Source organism: Equus caballus, chromosome 1 (assembly GCF_041296265.1).
Source record: "Equus caballus isolate H_3958 breed thoroughbred chromosome 1, TB-T2T, whole genome shotgun sequence".
Classification (NCBI taxonomy): domain Eukaryota; kingdom Metazoa; phylum Chordata; class Mammalia; order Perissodactyla; family Equidae; genus Equus; species Equus caballus.
The window spans coordinates 108,178,210-108,197,108 of NC_091684.1; the positions used below are offsets into that span (position 1 = coordinate 108,178,210).

General features: G+C 40.1%; 1 protein-coding gene across 6 annotated transcripts in view; it reads right to left on the bottom strand.

The window, feature by feature from the left end:
• AGBL1 (AGBL carboxypeptidase 1) overlaps positions 1–18,899 on the bottom strand; it is a 755,364-nt gene that overhangs the window by 392,296 nt on the left and 344,169 nt on the right. The window lies entirely within an intron of this gene.

Genomic DNA, 18,899 nt, shown 5'->3' on the forward strand with positions numbered 1-18,899 from the left:
AACAAGTCTGAGGGATCTGAAGGAAAGGTTGAGAAACTGATTTAGGTCAATACTTCCCCAGTCTGAGGATATACAAAACCGTCCAGGAACCTTGTTGAATCTACAGCATCCTGGGATTCAGATTCTTTCAATAGGTCTGGGTTGGGCTCAGGAATATTCTAATTAAACCTATGGGTTGATGACCATTAAAGAAGGGGGTAATGCATTCATATTTGTGATTTAGAAAAAAAATAAATAACCTCTGATGGAAAGACAGAATGGAAAACCAGAAGCCAAAAAACCCAGTTGGTTAGTGTTATAATTATCATAATTTAAGTACTATAATTTAAGCAGGAGATGGTGAAATGTAAACCATGCAAGAGTGAAAATGAAAAAAAGACTATTAAAGAGGTAAAATCACTAAGACTTGGTAACTGATTAACATAGGGGGAATGGATAGAAGGGGTTGAAAACTACTCTAAGGTCTCCAGCTTGGACTCATGGATAGAGGCTAATGCCGCAGGAGAGTGGAACTTATTCAGTAGTGACCAGGTGGCATATGGCATTTTGCAAATGCTATCTTGTGTTTAACAGATATTTATTATGAACCAGGAATTAATGTAAGACCATGAGACTACAAAGATGAATAGTATGTAGTCTCCTCACTTGGGGATTCTGCCATCTGACTGGGAAGAGGGCAGATATACTGTTAAACAGGTGAGACCAACGTGTCTACAGAATGATGGGAGCACGGAAGAGGAGATGAGCCAGCCTGGAGGTTCAAGGAGGTTTTCTGGAGGAAAAGGTCCTTAATATTATTCTGATCCTCACGGAGTTGAGGGAATCTCCTCTGACAAGTTTAGGGTTAGCAGTATCAGATCGGTAGGTCCTGGGTAGGAGATTACGGTTCCCAACACTCTCTTGGGGAAGAAATTATTACCATTGCCTTACAGATAAGGAAACAGAAACAGAGATACATGCATGACATTACTCAATGTCAACTGAGTTAGATGGAGTGACTTCAAAAGCCATACTTTCTCAGCGAGAAAACAGATTTGCATTTTTGGACATTCTGAGTTAGAGATGAATGAGACACAGCTGGATTGAGGTATAAAGACAGTTGGGTATATGGATCTGTACTTAAGATGAAACTCAGGGCCGGCCCGGTGGTGCAGTAGTTAAGTTTGCACGTTCCGCTTCGGCAGCCGGGGATTCATCAGTTCGGATCCCGGGTGCGGACATGGCACCGCTTGGCAAAGCCATGCTGTGGTAGGCGTCCCACATATAAAGTAGAGGAAGATGGGCATGGATGTTAGCTCAGGGCCAGTCTTCCTCAGCAAAAAGAGGAAGATTGGCAGCAGATGTTAGCTCAGGGCTAATCTTCTTCTTCAAAAAAAAGATGAAACTCTTGCTGAAAATAGACCTTTTGGAGTCTTCTTCATAGAAATCAAGTTCAAATAGACAAGCATCGATCTGATATGTATTTGCCAGGCTCTGCAGACATGTGACATAAGTGTAGAGATACGATCCAATACCTGGCTGTGAAAAGTGACAGGTCAGGAGTTCTTAACTTGAGGTTCAGGGACCCTCCATGTTGGTTAATGGCCTCTAGAAGTTTTGTGTACAAAAATGTTTGTATTTGTGCATTTTTCTGGGGTAAGATCATTGATGTCATCAGATACTCAAAGAGATCCATGATCCAAAAGAAATTAACACCACAGATTTAAGACCTGACAGTGTAAAAAAAAAATATATGTTTCTTATCCATACATTGTAATAGATTATGAAAAGTGACACATATATTTGTGAGTTGTCTGTGCAGTCCTACATGAAAATGAATGTCAATTATTAAAGAGCAAAATGTCTGACCTTAGCAGGGCTACTGAAGGAGTACCAGATCATCTTGATTGTTGCCCACAGACATCCTCTTACAATTTTGATTTAGCCTGGAAGTTACATTTTCACACAAAATTGTAAATTACAAACCCTCTCTGGCAAAACAGTAGAGAAGCAGCAGATGAAACACAGAAGCAAAACAGGGCTGCATTAGAAATGACATGAAAACAGAAAGATGATTCTGCAAAGAACATGATGGAGATTCTACAAAGCATACTGAAAGACAGAAAAACGATTTTCTTGGATATAAAATTAAGACTTTACACCTACAAATCAGATTTCTTGAGCAAGTACAGACTAAGGGAGTAAGAATTATTCTTATTTTTTGAGTACTAATCGTTCAAATACAGTAATAGTTACAATACAATAATTGAGTACTTCCTATGTTCCAGACACTATTGTCAGCAATTTACGTGGATTCTCTCTTTTGATCTTCACAACTCTACTTTGAGATAAGAACTTAATTTTCTCAATACTCCCGAAGAGAAAACTGAAGCACAAATGGTTTAAAGAGCATGCCCAAATTACCCAGCTAGGAGCAGGGAGAGCTAGGGTCTGTACCCAGCATCGTGACCCAGAACCTGCATGTGCTCAACCACATCACTGTACCACATGGCCTGGAACAAAAACAGACCAAAGATGTCTCAATCCATGAACAATCAAGATGACACCAGAATAAGAGGGACGAGAGCATCCTCTAAGCCATCTCTACTCAAAGTATAATCTGTGGGCCAGCAGCATTGGCATTACCTGGAGTTTGTTATAAATTCACAATCTCAGGTCTCACCCCAGATCTGCTGAATTTAAATCTAATCTGCCTTTTAACAAAACCTCCAATCAACTTTGTGTAAAGTTTGAAGAGTGCTACTCAAAGCCACATCTGAATAATGATGAGATGTTAACAGCCAATACCGGAAGATTTCAACTTTTGATTTTTACTGTTTATATATAAAAATTATGCTTATTTTCCATGTATGTCAGGAGTCAAACAAACTCTTACTGTCAAGGGCCAGACAGTAAATATTTTAAGCTTTGTGGGCCACGCAGTCTCTGTTACATCTATTCAGCTCTGCTATTGTAGTGCAAAAGCAGCCACAGATGACATCTAACCAAATGGGTGTGGCTATGTTCCAGTGAAACTGTTTTTAAGGACTCTGAAATCTGAATTTCATATATCACAAAATATTCTTTTCTGATTCTTTGCTCAATCACGTAAAAATGTAAAAACTATTCTCAGCTTGTGGGCAACACAAAAACAGAGGATGGCTCAGACTTGGCCCATGGGCCACAGTTTGCCAACTCGTGATACATACCAAGCTGTATTAAATTTTCATTCCGTGTGCAGATTCATTCATTCAAAATTAATCCTTACTCTGCCTTTATAGTGGAGAACTCAATAACCCCTCCAGGTAGTTTCACAAAAGCACAAAAGATATAAACAGAGAATTGCAGAAAGATCCTTTTATCCAAAGTGGATGGATCAGTAAACCTTCCAACCAAGGCTGTAGAGCTCTAATATGAGTTCTTCTCCGAGAATTACTTTCAGCCCCCCAAATCTGTCCCACCCCAAGTCATGCTCCTTCCCTGGGGGCAACCTACAAGACCGTCTATGCCGGAACTTAAAGGTTTGGCCCCCTAGCCTCAGGACTCTGAAGACTACCTCAGCTGCAGCACAATCTAAGGGACCAGCTGAGGCCTCTGTTGCTATTGCCTTGCCGTTCATTCAGCTCCTCCCTCTGCCCAACCCTGCTGCCTTTACTCCTGCACAGGTGTGGATCCCGAACACACTAACCAATAAACTTGCTACCCATAAATCTCCATCTGAGTCTGCTTGTCAGGGAACGCAACCTAAGGTACCTGCTCTGTGGGGGCCACTCTTGCCTTCTTCAGATGTGCCACATTCTCTTCCCACCTCAGGGCCTTTGAACACGCTATTCTAGCTGGCTGGATTGCACCTGTCCCATTGCTGCTGCCTTCTCATCCTTCACATGTCAGTTCATATATTGCCTCCTGGGAGAGACGATGTCATCCCTCAGGAAGCATTACGATTAACTTCAGAACACTGATTTTATTTTGCATGAAGACTACGTCTGTCTTGTTCACCATTACACCCTCCATCCATAGCAAAGCCCCTCGACTTCAGTAAACATTTGTTGAATTAGTGGATCTAACATCTCCTCTAATCACCACATTAAAAACAATGTACCATGAAATGCTAAACTGAAATCTCAATTTCCTAGAATAATATTATTGTCTTGCGCTCGTCCTGAGCATGCTGTCATCAGGTCCAACCAGAAGTGTGACAGGATCATCAACATATTAACCAACACCTTGCTCAGGATGCTTTGACTGTTGCACTTGGCGCGGTCCACCTTGCCTGTTGCTTGCACCTGTCCTCAGCTGTGTTCTGCTCTTTGTGAAGAGTTCTCAGAGATGAGTGAGGTTCAAAATTAGTTGCCCTTCAGCTCTACAAGCCAATGGCAGGTGGAAACTCACAAAGACAGAGGTTCTGAGTAAGGAGGGGGGTGTGGAGAGGGTAAGGCACATTGAAACAATCTAGGAAACTTATCAAACTTTTTCCCTCACCTCCAGTGATTCTTATCTAACCTCACCCAAGGCTTTGAAAACGTTCTCTTAGTAACTTCACAGCATCCGTCTCAGTTGAGCTGCACAATTGTAGAGTCCGGAGGAAACAGACTCCAAGAGAGAGGAGAAAAGCTTTGGAATTTCCTGAGAAGAGATGGAATAAAGTGATAACAGGCTGCCCTTTAAAAGCATCTTCTACTCAGGCAATCGCATTTCAGTGTGCTGAGGGCAGGAAGCGAGCTTGCAAGGAAACGGAGAAGCAGCAAACCATTTTCTATCTCAACTTGCCACAAACCTCCTTAAGAATAAAATTTGATCTCAGGGGAGACTAAGTCATAGAATCACAACAATGCCTCCTAGATTCGTAAATAATCCCTTGCATATTCAGCTTGGGAAAATATTAAGGTTTCTTTACGCTTTCCTTTCTTTCGCTTAATTAAAAAGTGGCACAGCGATAGTTGGACACACGTTCCAATAACTTCTCTTCCGATGCACAGATGAAACTGAATCGTTGCTCTTCCCTGGAAGTTCTTTCTACCGAGGACTACCGGAGAAGTCCCGCAAAGGCAGCTCTGGCTTCCTCGTCTCCTCAGCTTCCCCTCACGGTTTCTGCCAAAATCTGCATTCCTGCAATTACAGGTTCTCAATTACACACACTTGCTACTTGCTTGAGGGGACAGAAAGTATGCTTCCTCTCTTGGCAGCTGCTCCAGCCAGATGTTATACGGGCAGCCTGTGATTGGCTGGCAGATAAAAGAGAATGGCTCTTCACGGATAGACAAGTGGAGAGATGTAAACAAACCCATCTAGCTCTGAATCAGCAGGTCCTTGTTAACCTGATTGGAAACGTCCTTCAACCTTCTACTGGAAAACAGGGAGGATGTTGTCACGAGAGCATTCAGCTGAATACTGACTGCTCCCCCTCTGGCTAAAATAGCAAGCAGCTTCATTTGGAGACATCATCACAGCATTCAAGATGAGCTGGGATTCATTTAAGCTGCATCTGCATTGGCAAGCAATAATTATAGGGATGCAGAAGTTTGTTTATTTTAACAGTTAAATGTTTGGATCTCGAAAACCAATGAAACTTTTCTGTAATCACTTTCGAGATGCACTTGAACCATTCCATCTGCCCAAATCTTTCCATTGTATTTCTCAGCCAATGACAATAGACAGTGATTAGGGCAGAGTCAAACAGCCACCAACTTTTCCCCGTGCCTCCTTGGGGAAAACGTGAAACCGAGGAAACATATTTTGGCTTGGCTGCTGAAACTTCTGTTGGAATGGTTGAGACTATTTAAAATAAGATAATTGATAAAAATTCTGGTCAAGGCTGGCTGTATATACACCTAGTGTAGATGTTCTGGGTGGCAAGAGCTGCCCTATATGACACAAAGTAGGCAAAATATGCCAGAGATAAAGCAAAACTACTTTTCCCCCTTTCGTCCTCTTTTCATATTATAGAGATGATACAAATCTGTGAGGTTTCTTTGCACTGCTACCCAATATAAAACACAAAGGGTCCAGCCAGGGTTTGAGGGCAGTTTGTTTTCATAATAAATACCAAGAGTCACCAGATGAAATAGGAGAGGGAAAAAGCAGTTCATTCAGAATAGATTACAGGCAATCATTATTTTGTTTCATCCAATGTAGAGTTAATCCTTCTAAGGGATTAGGCATTTATTGCGCACTGGACTGGCACCTGGAACCACACTCCTGGGGATAAAATATGGCAGAGACCATCAATCTCTGTGACTCTGGGCAGGAATCAATAATAATAATAATTAATAACCATTTGTGTTCTCTAGCTCCTTTCAACTGGGATCTCAGAATATTTTACTAATACAAATTCATTAAGCCTCAAACCACACCTGGGCATTCAGGAAGAGCTTGAAGGTTAGCTCTGTTATTATTTTATATTCATATCATGTCTTTCCTCCAAAGAGCTCAAAAGGATTATAAATATATTACCAAAGTAGGTTAACTCATCACAGTTAGGGGGTCAGGAATATATCTCTTCTTTCTCCTCAGCACAGGAGTTCCTAAGCTGTGAAAGATGGGTAAAGCTGAAAACAACACAGCAGATTATTGGGTTTATCTCTAGCTGCATCTGTACCTTACTTTTTCTATTCAATGTTTAACCTCTCTAGAAGAAAACTCAACTTTCCTTCTTTCATTCCACTCTTCAACTATAATAAATGAATCATTCAAGTGTAATGCAGTCAAGTTTTGAAGCAGAAAATATCTATCTGAGATGCTGAATGGGATTTCAGTAGAATGGACAATGAACCAAATGACCACTGAAGCTCCATGTAGTTCTAAGATGATAGTTTAGCAAAATCTGCAGAAAATAGTGTGCAAAACAGCTAACTCTGCTAAGCAGTCATTGCATTTGTCAACCCAAGCCCACTTTGCCCTGGGTCTCAGAGACATTAGTTAATATGAGAACCTGGTCATGCAGTTCCACATGTTTAGTATAGGGCAGTAGTAAGAGCATGGGCTCTGGAAGCAACCAATGTAACTTTTATTCCCAGCCCTATAATTTAAAAACTGTGTGACCTTGGACAAGGTATATGACCCTGCTAGTCTTTGACTTCCTTAAGTGTGGTTTAAAATACCTACCTGAATTGTTATGGACATGGAAGAAAAGGTTAGGAAAGCACCTCAGACATAATAAGTTACTCAATAAAAGGTGGCTATCACTATTGTCACAAAACCATCAAGAAGTCCTTTAAGTGTGTCAAAGGATCAAGATGGGAGAATGACTTTTTCTTTGTTCTCTCTGTCCTTCATCTGTTATGTTCAAGTTTCACCAAAACATTTTACTCATTTTTATTCCTCTTCTTCTTTCATAATACTGCCTCCCTTTGGACTGATAAATCCTACTCATTGAAAATAGTCACCAGCATTAAATGGCAGGGAAAAAAAACAAAGAACAGCAATACCCAGACAGCACTTTTGCCATTAGAATAAGTTTTAAAGTTCCTAGCATGTTGATCAAAGCCATTCACATTCTTCCTAGGCTTCAACCAGACTAGACTGCTCACCACTACCTACACATCCCTAGCATTAATGGTCTCCCTATGACATTCAGAACAGACACACAGGACATGGGCATGCTCACACACTTCAAGCAAAAGTGCAGGTTGGGACAACTGTCCAAGGGCAATCTGGCACAACTTATTAAAAGCAAGAAAAATGTCAAGAAGCTTGACCCAGCAATTCCATTATGGGAATTAATCCTGAGGTAATAATCAATGGTATGGGCAAAGATTGGCACCAATGGTGTACAATCATAGAAGTAACAAGCATTCCAACAACTGTATAGTGGTCAAATAAATTATCTTCCATCCCTGTGACAAAATACTTACTATATAGTTATTAAAAATCATCTCAGAAGAATAGTTTTGATAAGAGAAAAACAAACAGATTAACACAAAGTGTGTGCTACATGATCTTTTTTGTAAAAAAGAAAGACAAAAATGGCAAGCAAAATCATGCATACTATATACAGATGCAAAATGGTGAAAGTTTACACACCAAAATTCTAACAGTGGTTAGCTTACAGAAGCAAAACTATAGGCAGTTAGGCTTTCTTCTTTGAGCTTTTCTTTTTTCCTTTAATGTTTATTTATTGGCAAGCAAAGCTAATAGAAGATTGACAGGTCGGTAGGTAGATAGATAGATATAGATGATAAATAGACAGATGTAGATAGATAGATAGATAGACAGACAGATGATAGATTAGAAAGAAAGAAATCCTCCTAAGCACCAAAGAAGTTTTCACCTGAACTATCTCATTGGACACTTAGATTGGCCCTATGAGGTGGGCTGCATTATCCCCATCACATTCAATCTTTCCTTGATGCCTACCAACCTGGGACAGGTGCCCCTCCTCTGGGCTTCTGGAGCAAATTCCCAGGGCACAAATCTCTCTTTGTGACATAAGAAATTTGAGCACTACCTAAATGCTACCCAATCAGGGAACAGTACTCTCTAGACAGGACTTTGTAAAGCTATTACAATGATATTTTAAATTAACATTTCATATCATGAGGAAATACTCAATTTAACGTTAAAGTAGGATACACTATTCAAATTTTCATAAAAGTACAACTATTTATAAAATGCGTGGAAGGAAATGTATCAAAATATTAATTCTGATTAATCCCTTGGTGTTGGGATAATGGGTTATTTTTATTTTATTATTTTTGCCTATATATATTTTCTAAATGTTCTTCAATTCACATTTTCTCCAATTAGGGTATTTATAATTGGATAAAAGGAAATTTAGCAAACACATATGTAATAGCTGGTCCTTTTTGTGAGATGTAAAATTGTTTAATGTGGAAGCTGCATCTACTTACCACAAAGCCTCCCACAGGGGCTAGAGCAGAGCACAGAAGGAAGTCAGTATGTATGTATTGAATAAATTACTGAGTACAGGATGACTAAGTGAATCTGTCAATGGATCAACCAATCACATATGAGAGAGAATATTTTCGCCTACAGCCATATAAGCTAATAAGTAGTAAGAAGATCTATACCCTAAGCAGGTCTTTTGATCACTAAAGCCCATGAACTCTGCCACTCTGCCCCGCATATACACCCTAGTTACCTGATTCGTTTCCTGTGGCTGCCCAAACCTGGTGACTTAAAACAACACAAAGTTATTCTCTCACAGTTCTGGAGGCCACAAGTCCTAAATAAAGGTGTGGGCAGGTCTGTGAGCCTTCCAGAGGCTCTGGGGGCCTCCTCCACTTTCTGGTGACTCCAGGCGTTACTTGGCTTGTGGCTGCTCCCTCCTGCCTGCCTCCATCTTCACATGGCCTTCATTTCTGTGTATCTGCTCCTCTTCTGTGTCTGATAAGGACACTTGTCATAGGACTTAGGGCGCCCTCGGATAATCCATGGTGATCTCCTCTTGAGACCTTTAACTTAATTATATCTGCAAAGATGCTCTTTCAAAACAAGGTCAGGATCACAGGTGCTCAGGGTTAATTCATATGCATATCTTGGTGGGGGGAGGGGTCCCTCTTCAATGCATTATATTGCCCTTGAAATGGCTCCCAGTTTCCTCCATGTTCCACTCTGGCTCACACTTTCCTTTGAAAGTAGAAGCAATGGGATGCCCTGAAGAGGGCAAAGTCTACACGAAGAAGCCACCAGCACTATAACTCTCTGCCCTCACCAACTATTGCAAACACTATTTAAAAATATCAATCACAATCCACTCAGCCTTCCCCACTTCATTTAGCCAAATTAGATTCAAGGAGAAGAGATGGAAAGAGTCTGTTCCCACTCAGTCTCAAGGTTGATAATTCATCTCTCCTAATTCCTCCATGCTCCCCTCACATCTATTGCACACAACACTCTTTTAATACCATGATCCCTGAATTATTAGCTAAGGAATTTACAAAGCCTGCTCATTATTCCTTGGTGATGAAGGGAACTGCCATAAACGTGAACACTGCAATTTGGAAGAAATAAGCACAGGAGCCTTATTAGTGAGAGACTCAGCCTAATTCAGATCCCATCAGAATGGAAGCTCTGCTACTAAAGGGCCAGCGAGGGCTCATAATAAGACCACCGAAGACTCTTTAGCAGACACATAAAATGATTCTCTCCTCAGAAGAGAAACAACAAGCAAATCTGCACAATGTCCATAACAGATGTTTTCAAGCCCCTCTGTGGAGAACGTGACCTGCCCCTGGAATTAACCTGAACCAAAGAGAGTGAGCCAAGCGCCTGGAGTGCAGATTCTGGCCATGGAGTCCGTGAAGCTACACCCTGGGCTTAACTGTGCTGCTCATTCTCTAGAGGAACTAAGTAATCTGAGCTTCAGCTTGCCAACATTTTTGCAATGAACAGAGTTTCTTGATTTCCATTCTGAAAACCAGACCTTGCAAGGTTTGTGCGAAGGTCCAATTTAAGGCCAATTAGAAAAAAGTGGCCAAGACCCTCAAGGCCTTGTCCACTGCTTTCTTCTTATATAGCAAGGGAAGAAACTCAGGTGCAGTTTTTATCTAAGGCCTCAGTGTGAATCATTCAAGTATTTGTAGGTAGCAAATTCCTGCCTGTCGCTATACTTTCGTGATACACTTGTGTGTCTGGCAGTAGGGACCTAAGGATTTAAGAGTTTCCACCCTCAAGAGTTCACAATCTAGGGGACAGAGAAATGCTAGCAAAAAGAACTTTAAAAATGTCCGTAAAGGGGGTATAAACAAGAAGAAATGATGCAAGAGGGTAACAAGTCATGAAGTCTCCCTGAAGAAGTCAGAAAAGATCTTAAAAAAGAGGAAAAGCTTGGGCTGAAACCTGAAGACTTGGTAGCATCAATGATGAATGATGATAATAAGAACATCACCATTTAGTGACTACTTACCAAGCATCAGACACGCCACACTCTAAAATGCATGATTATTGCAATTAACCCTCACAACAACCCAAGAGAAGAGGCTCAGAAAAGTCTTACCCTTAGAAAACAGTAGAATTTGAACCCATATCCCTCTGAACCCTAAGTGTATATTCTCAACTCCTATATGACACTGCGTTTTGAAATAGATGCTGGCAATTAGGGTTACCACTTTTTATTGCTCAACTGATGGAGCTTCTCAGAGTTCGTAGACAACTGAGTAAAGAAAAGGAACACCAGACAGCAAAGACTCTGGATGGACTGAGTAAGGCAGCAAGGAAATACATGGGGAGGTTTCAAGCCATGGTTGCTGCAAGAATCTGATCACTATGAGACAACCGCCACCATGGGCGCACGAGAAATAAACCACCACGGTGAGCTAACCAAAAGTGCAGCCATGGGAATTTCAGCAATAAAGAGAGAGAAAAATTCTTGCAAAAGGGAAGAGAAAGAAAAAATGGGGCAATAAAGAGTAAAAGAAGGCTTTGAAAAGAAATACTGATAAATGCAAGCACATGGTGGGGGTGTTTTATACATATATATACATTTTATGTGTTTTATATATACATACATACACATATATACAGGAATAGTTACAGGATGTAAATATTAAGTTAGAAAATCATATGGCACATATATATTTTTAAAATAGTGTTTTCGACATTTATATATTGATGTGATACTCCTGTGAAATCTTAAATAAAAGATCTGTGAAGATTAATGAGATCTTAAAACAAATCTGCATGCTATGGATACTCCAGGGAAACAAGTGTTATATAAACACCAGAAACTGTAGCATGTTCTTCTCACATGGAGTCTGGGGAAGAATGGTGACTAGGCATAAAGGGGTTCATTGCAAATTCTTCTCTCCCAGAAAAGAGAATTTGGGTGAGCAATATGCTACTTTGGTTGATTTCCTCAAAGATGGCTCAGAGGTTTCTATAGTTAAAGCCACATTTGTTATAAACCCAGTTCCACTCTCCTTTGGACCAGTGCAGTGGAGGCAGGACTTGCTAGAGCAGTGAGTGTCTACTCTGGGGGCACATTAGAGGAACCTGGAGTCTTTAAAGACCATGGTACCCAGGCTATGCCCCAGACATCAGAATCACGGCAGGGGGCAAGGGTATGATTTGTAAAGCTCCCCAGGAGATCCCATTCAAGGGATCTAGAATATATTTGTCTAGCACACTTATCCAGAACCAAACAAACAAATAAGAAAATAAAATCATATCATCCTTTAACCTCTTGGATTGGAAATGGTTTCGCTGGCCACTAAATTGCTAAATTTCCCACATGAGTCAAAATGATAGAAACAAAGTTCAGGGTTAATAGTAGACATAGCAAGCGGCCGTGACCTAAGAGGCAGAAAGGGCAGACAAGAGCTGGAGAAGATGCTAGGAGCCCTGTGAAGGCTATGCTGAGCTGAAGTCAATGATGCAGAACTAGCAGCAAGGACCCAGGAAATCTGAGGGAAGTTGCAAGGAAAAGTAACAGGGAAGTCCAATTAATTCTGCCAGGCCACATCTTCCTTCTCTCAACAGAGTATTTCAAACTTCTCCCATGGTAAGGATCTCCTGGGGTATATGTTAAACACGCTAATTCCCAAGTGCCACCCCAGACCCTCTGAATCCTTGCCTGCAGGGGAGGCACCCAGGAAGCTGCATGTCCAACAAGCACTCATTTCTATGTTTTAATGCACAGTTTGTCCCTTTATGTTTAAGCAGCTGCAACTGGCATCCAAGACCAGGAGACCAAGTTGAACTGAGAGTCCAGTAAATATTCCTTTATTTCTGAGTCTATCTGGCCTGGTCTTGACACAAAAATGATCCACCTTTTGAGTTCTTTCCTCTGCCTTAGCAGAAGCAGGAAGCTCTTATCATCAATTTGTGCTCAAGCCTTCATTCTAAATTCTTTCATTATTTTGAAATTCTCTAGGGTTTCAAACATGTAGCAAGTCCCTAGGCACTGTAGCTAAATAAGCTGATTCCAATTAAGGATTGCTTCCTGAGGAGGAAAGTAAAATTATATAATAGGATCAAGGCTTAAATTGAGCAAAATTTCATAGGATCTCAAATATATATCCCCCCATCTTTCTTCTCACCCAACTAGGTATAAGAGTGAGAATTGGGAAACATATTTTCAATGTTTGATATAAGCCTAGTGCGTGAAGATTTCATTGCTACATATTTTTAGGCCACCTTAGAGTATGGGAGTAGATCCTGGGGACAAATGAACACCTGCACTGACTGTGGCTTCCCTTTCCCTCATGTATTTGAGTAAGTGCTCCCTGGTCAAAATGAAATAAGACCAGAGGAAAATCAGAACAGAAGAAGTAAGATACTTATGCATCTTACCAAATTGGCAGCAAGCTCCAAAACGGTGAACCTTCAATGCAAATAGTAAGAATATGTCTGTTCTCCTTGAGAACACTTCCTTGAGATGAACACTATTAGAGGGTGCCTACTACACTCACATGATTACTGTATATACATAAGCTAAAAAGGTGAAAGCTACATGCTGAAATGAACACAAGCTAGAGAGACGAAGAAAATGCCAGTTTTCTAAGGTCAAACTATAATTTGTGAGCAAGCATACCGTGGAGCTTTAGTTTTCTGGAGGATATGGATGAGACTTTGCTAAGATTTTAAGGCAAACATAGTGAGAACTGTTATAAGTTCATGATTAACTAATCCTGTAACATATAAGTAATTCATAAAGGCTTTGACTGAGCAGCGCTCAATGGGACCTTGATATGTCTATTTGCCTCTAATGCAGATTGGCTGCAATTTCCCATCTATTTTCTTATCAAACTCATTTTCCTCATAATACATAACTACATATAATAGCCTACTAGAAACGTAAAAATTCTCCTCATCATCTACAACCTAGGATAATCAACTGCAACAGGAACTGAAGGGTGGTGTGTCCTTGGGTGAGCTATACAACCTCTCTCTGCCTCAATGTCCTTGTTTCTTAGATGGGATAAATAAGGCTATTGCTCACATACAATGATTGGGAGAAATATAAATTAGAAAACTGATGCAAATTAATAACTCAGTGCCTGGCACATAAATGCAAATTATTATCATACAGCATAATATAGAGTATTATGTATGACATAATATATGAATTACAGTATTATGTTTTATATGATAAAGTTAATATAATCATTATGTTTATTTTGTAGTCCACTTCTCGAAGTTTTAATTTTTTTAAAGAAAACCATCCTCCAAATGTTGGGGAAAACTGGCTTCATTTTCATGTTTCTTCAGATTGTTACCTAGTCATACTAGTTGACTTCTTTTCAGCCAGGCTTCTGAGCCTTGCTATTGGGGTTGTTTAACTCATTTTTTAAAAAGTGGCAATTTAAGGGGGCAGTCACTTTACTTTCTAACAAGGAAAGCAGGCTATCTTTTCTACTACTCACCTCTCATTCTATCCACTTTTATTCCATCAGTATTCCCTTTACACCAGACCGCTCACATGATTGAAGGCCCTAAAAGTTAAAAGTGGCTAAGGATCCCACATGGAAGAATCTGGAGCACTCCCTCATCCCAGGCTCAGGGAAGTCTCAGAGAAATCAGGAGAACTGATGGCTGTAGTATGTGTTTCTAACATTATCCTTTTTTCCTACTGGCAGAAAATGAACATTGATTCTGAATTTTATGAAAGTAGGTAATTTACATAATCCTTTGACACTCCCTAAGCCAACAAACCTGCATAATCCTACACAATATGACTATGAGGTAGATGTAGCCTGCAGTGTTGCCAAGAATACTTGTAATCTTGTTTGGTTTCAAGATTGGCCTTAAATCTTTCCAGAAGCTATGAAGTTTGAAGCATAATAGGGACACTTCCCCCTAGACGTAGATACTCTAATCACATTTTCCTGACTTTAGCTTCTCCCAAATGAGTAAGAAAAAACTTTATCATAATCCCTTCAATGTTGAGTATTCCTTGAGTCTCCTATCCTCTGGGAAGCAGAGAACATTTCAGCTGTTAAAATTGCTCCCAGTGGGATCTTAAGTCAGGAGATGCCACAAACCTGTTGAGCAGCCTTCCTCTTCACTTGACAGAGTCAAAAAACTTAGGAGTGATGTTAGCATCATGGTGGAGTGAGCTGTTCCCTTAGCCTCTCCCCAGTAAGATACAATGAAAAAGACATTCATTAAACAACAGAGGACATTCACACAGCATAATAGAATGTCTGAGAGATCCATGCAGCCATACATCTGAAGGTGGGGGTACTGGACCCCCAGGAAGCAGTGGAAGGAGGTAAGTGGATCTCCTCCCTTTCTCCAGCAGCAGCGATCTAAGGTCTATGACCTCATGCAGCAGCCAGCAGACAACTCTGAGAGGAGATGGGGTAACAGGCAACCCTCCAGGGAAATGCTTTCACTCTTGGAGTTGCCTGTCAGAACACCCCATACTGAGGCAGTTCAGACACCATGAGGGTGCCCCCACCATGCTGAGCAGCCCAGGTGGGCCACCAGGGAGTGCAGAGTGAGAATGCACAGGATTGTGTGCACATGCAAAAGAAAGCACCTCCCCTCCTCTCCTGCCTGGCACACCAGCTCAGCCAGCAGGCCTGGGCAGTGGATGCATGCCAGAGTGCCTGTGCCTGCATGTGTGAAGCAGCAGTGTCCAGCAGGCAGACACAGACACCCCTATCAGTACAACTTCCAGTGGACAGACACAACTTTCAGTGGATGCTGAAGCTGCAGAAAACACAGCTTCTGCCCCTCTCAGTGGTGGCAGGTGGAATCTGTGACCAAATACTACCACTACGTGCCAGCACAGGGCCACCCCACCTAATACTATGAAAAAGTACTTTAACACTCCATACCAGATAAAAAATGACGTCTCCAGAAACCAATCCTGAAGTCACAGAAATTTACAATGTAAATGACAGAGAATTCAAAATAGTTATCCTAAAGAAACTCAAAGAGTCACAAGAAAATTCAGAAAGACAGTTCAATGAACTCAGTCATTCAATGAATGACCAGAAGGAATTCTTCACAAAAGAGATTGAAACTCTAAAAAGAAAGAAAAACAGAAATGCCAGAGATGAAGAACACAATGAATAAGATTAAAAACAAAAAATCTAGGGGCTGGCCCAGTGGCACAGTGGTTAGGTTCACACATCCCACTTCAGTGACCCAGGTTCACTGGTTTGGCTCCCAGGTGCAGAGTTATGCACCGCTTGTCAGGCCATGCTGTGGCAGGCATCCCACATATAAAGCGGAGGAAGATGGGCACAGATCTTAGTGCAGGGCCAGCCTTCCTCAGCAAAAAAGAGGAGGATTGGTGGCCGATGTTAGCTCAGGGCTAATCTTACTCAGAAAAAAAGAAAAAATCTAGAATCCTTAAAAAAAACAGAGCTCACATTATGGAGGACAGAATTAGTAATTATAGGACAGAATTATAGAAATGCTTCAAGCAGAGGAGGAGAGAGATCTAAGACTAAAAAGAAATGAGGAAAAGTCTGCAAAAAATATCCAGCTCAATTAGGAAACGCAACATAAGGATTACAGGTATTCAAGAAGAAGGGGGGGGATAAAGGAACAGAGAGCTTGTTCAAAGAACTAGTAGTTGAGAACTTCCCAAACCTGGGGAAGGAACTGGAATTGCAAGTAAATTAAGTTAATAGAGCTCCTAATTACATCAATGCAAAAAGACTTTCTCCAAGGCATATATTAGCAAAACTGGCAAAAGTCAATGACAAAGAAATAACATCAAGGGCAGCAAAGCAGAAGAAAATACCCTTCAAAGGAACCCCTATCAGGCTTTCAGCAGAAACCTTATAAGCTAGGAGAGAGTGGAACAATATATTCAAAATACTGAAAGACAAAAACTTTCAGGCAAGAATACTCTATCCAGCGAAACTATCTTTCAGATACAATGCATAAATAAAAACTTTCCCAGATAAACAAAAGCTGAGGGAATTCATCACCACACGACCAACCCTACAAGAAATGATTGAGAAAGTCCTCATGCCTGAAACAAAAAGAAAAAGGTGTACAAAGCCTTCAGTGAGGAGATAAATAGACAAAATCATAAAATTGCAGCTCTCTATCAGAAAAGGTTAGCAAACACTTAATTGTAATATTAAAGATAAAGGGAAGGAAAGCATCAAAAATAACTATAAACACTTGATTTTAATCACAAACTCACATCACAAAACAGAATAAGTCATGACAACAATAACTTGGGGAAGAGAAAAGGGTTGGAACCTTCTTAGGTTGAGGAGATAAGGGGCTATCAGAAAACAGACTACCTCATCTATGACATCTTTTGCACAAACCTCATGGTAACCACTAAACAGAAAAGCAGAACAGAGACACAAATGATAAATAAAGAGAAAACCATCATAGAGAAACACCAAATTGAAATGGCTGCCAGCAATACATTGGAGGAGAAACAGAGCAATATAGAACAACTAGAAAACAAGAGATAAAGTGGCAGCATTAAGCCCTCATATATCAATAATCACTCTAAATGTAAATAGATTGAATTCTCCAATCAAAAGACACAGAGTGGCAGGATGGATTGAAAAACAAGAACCAACAATATGCTGCCTCCAGGAAACACAGCTCAGCTCTAAAGACAAACATTGGCTCAGAGTGAAGGGATGGAAGATGATACTCCAAGCAAATGGCAAGCAAAAGAAAGCAGGTGTTGCCACACTTATATCAGACAAATCAGATTTCAAGATAAAAAAGGCAATCAGAGACAAAGAGGGGCAATATATAATGAAAAAAGGGATATTCCACCAAGAGTACATAACACTTATGAATATATATGTACCTAACACAGGAACACCAAAGTACATAAAGTAAACATTAACAGACCTAAAGGGAGAAGTTAACAGTAATACAATAATAGTAGGGAATCTCAACGCCCCACTTTCATCAATGGATAGACCATCCAGACAGAAAGTCAACAAGGAAATACTGGAACTGAATGAAAAACTGGATGAGATAGACTTAGATGCATATAGAACACTCCATCCAAAAACAGCAGAATATACATTCTTTTCAAGTACACATGGAACATTCTCAAATATAGACCATATGTTGGGAAACAAGGCAAGCCTCAATAAATGTAAGAAGATTGAAATCATATCAAGCATCTTTTCCAACCATAATGCTACGAAACTAGAAATCAACTACAAGAAAAAAGCTGGGAAAGTGACAAATATGTAGAAACTAAACAACATGCTACTGAACAACCAATGGATCAATGAAGAAATCAAAGGAGAAATAAAAAAATATCTGGAGACAAATGAAAATACACCATACCAACTTTTATGGGATGCAGCAAAAGTGGTCCTAAGAGAGAAATTCACAGCAACACAGGCAGACCTTAACAAACAAGAAAAATCTCAAATAAGTTATCTTAAACTACAATTAACAGAACTAGAAAGAGAAGAACAAACAAAGCCCAAAGTCAGTGGAAGAAGTGAAATAATAAAAATTCGAGCAGAAATAAATGAAATAGAAACCAAAGAAACAGTAGAAAGGATCAACGAAAGTAAGAGCTAGTTCTTTGAGAAGATAAACAAAATTAACAAACTTTTAGCCAGATTCACTAAGAAAAAAAGATAGAAGCCTCAAATAAATAAAATTAGAAATGAAAGAGGAGAAATTACAATGGATACCAAAGAAATACAAAGGATTATAAGAGAATACTATGAAAAACTATATGCCAACAAACTGGATAACCTAGAAGAAATAGATAAATGCTTAGAACATACAACTTCCCAAAACTGAATCAAGAAGAAAGAGAGAATTTTAATACACCAATCACAAGTAAAGAGATTGAAACAGTAATCAAAACCTACCGAAAAATAAAAGTCCAGGACCAGATGGCTTCTCTGGAGAATTCTACCAAACATTCAAAGGAGATTTAATACTTATTTGTCTCAAACTATTCCAAAAATTGAAGAAGACAACACTTCCTAACTCATGCTATGAGGCCAACATCACCCTAATCCTAAAGCCAGACATGAACAACAAAAAGA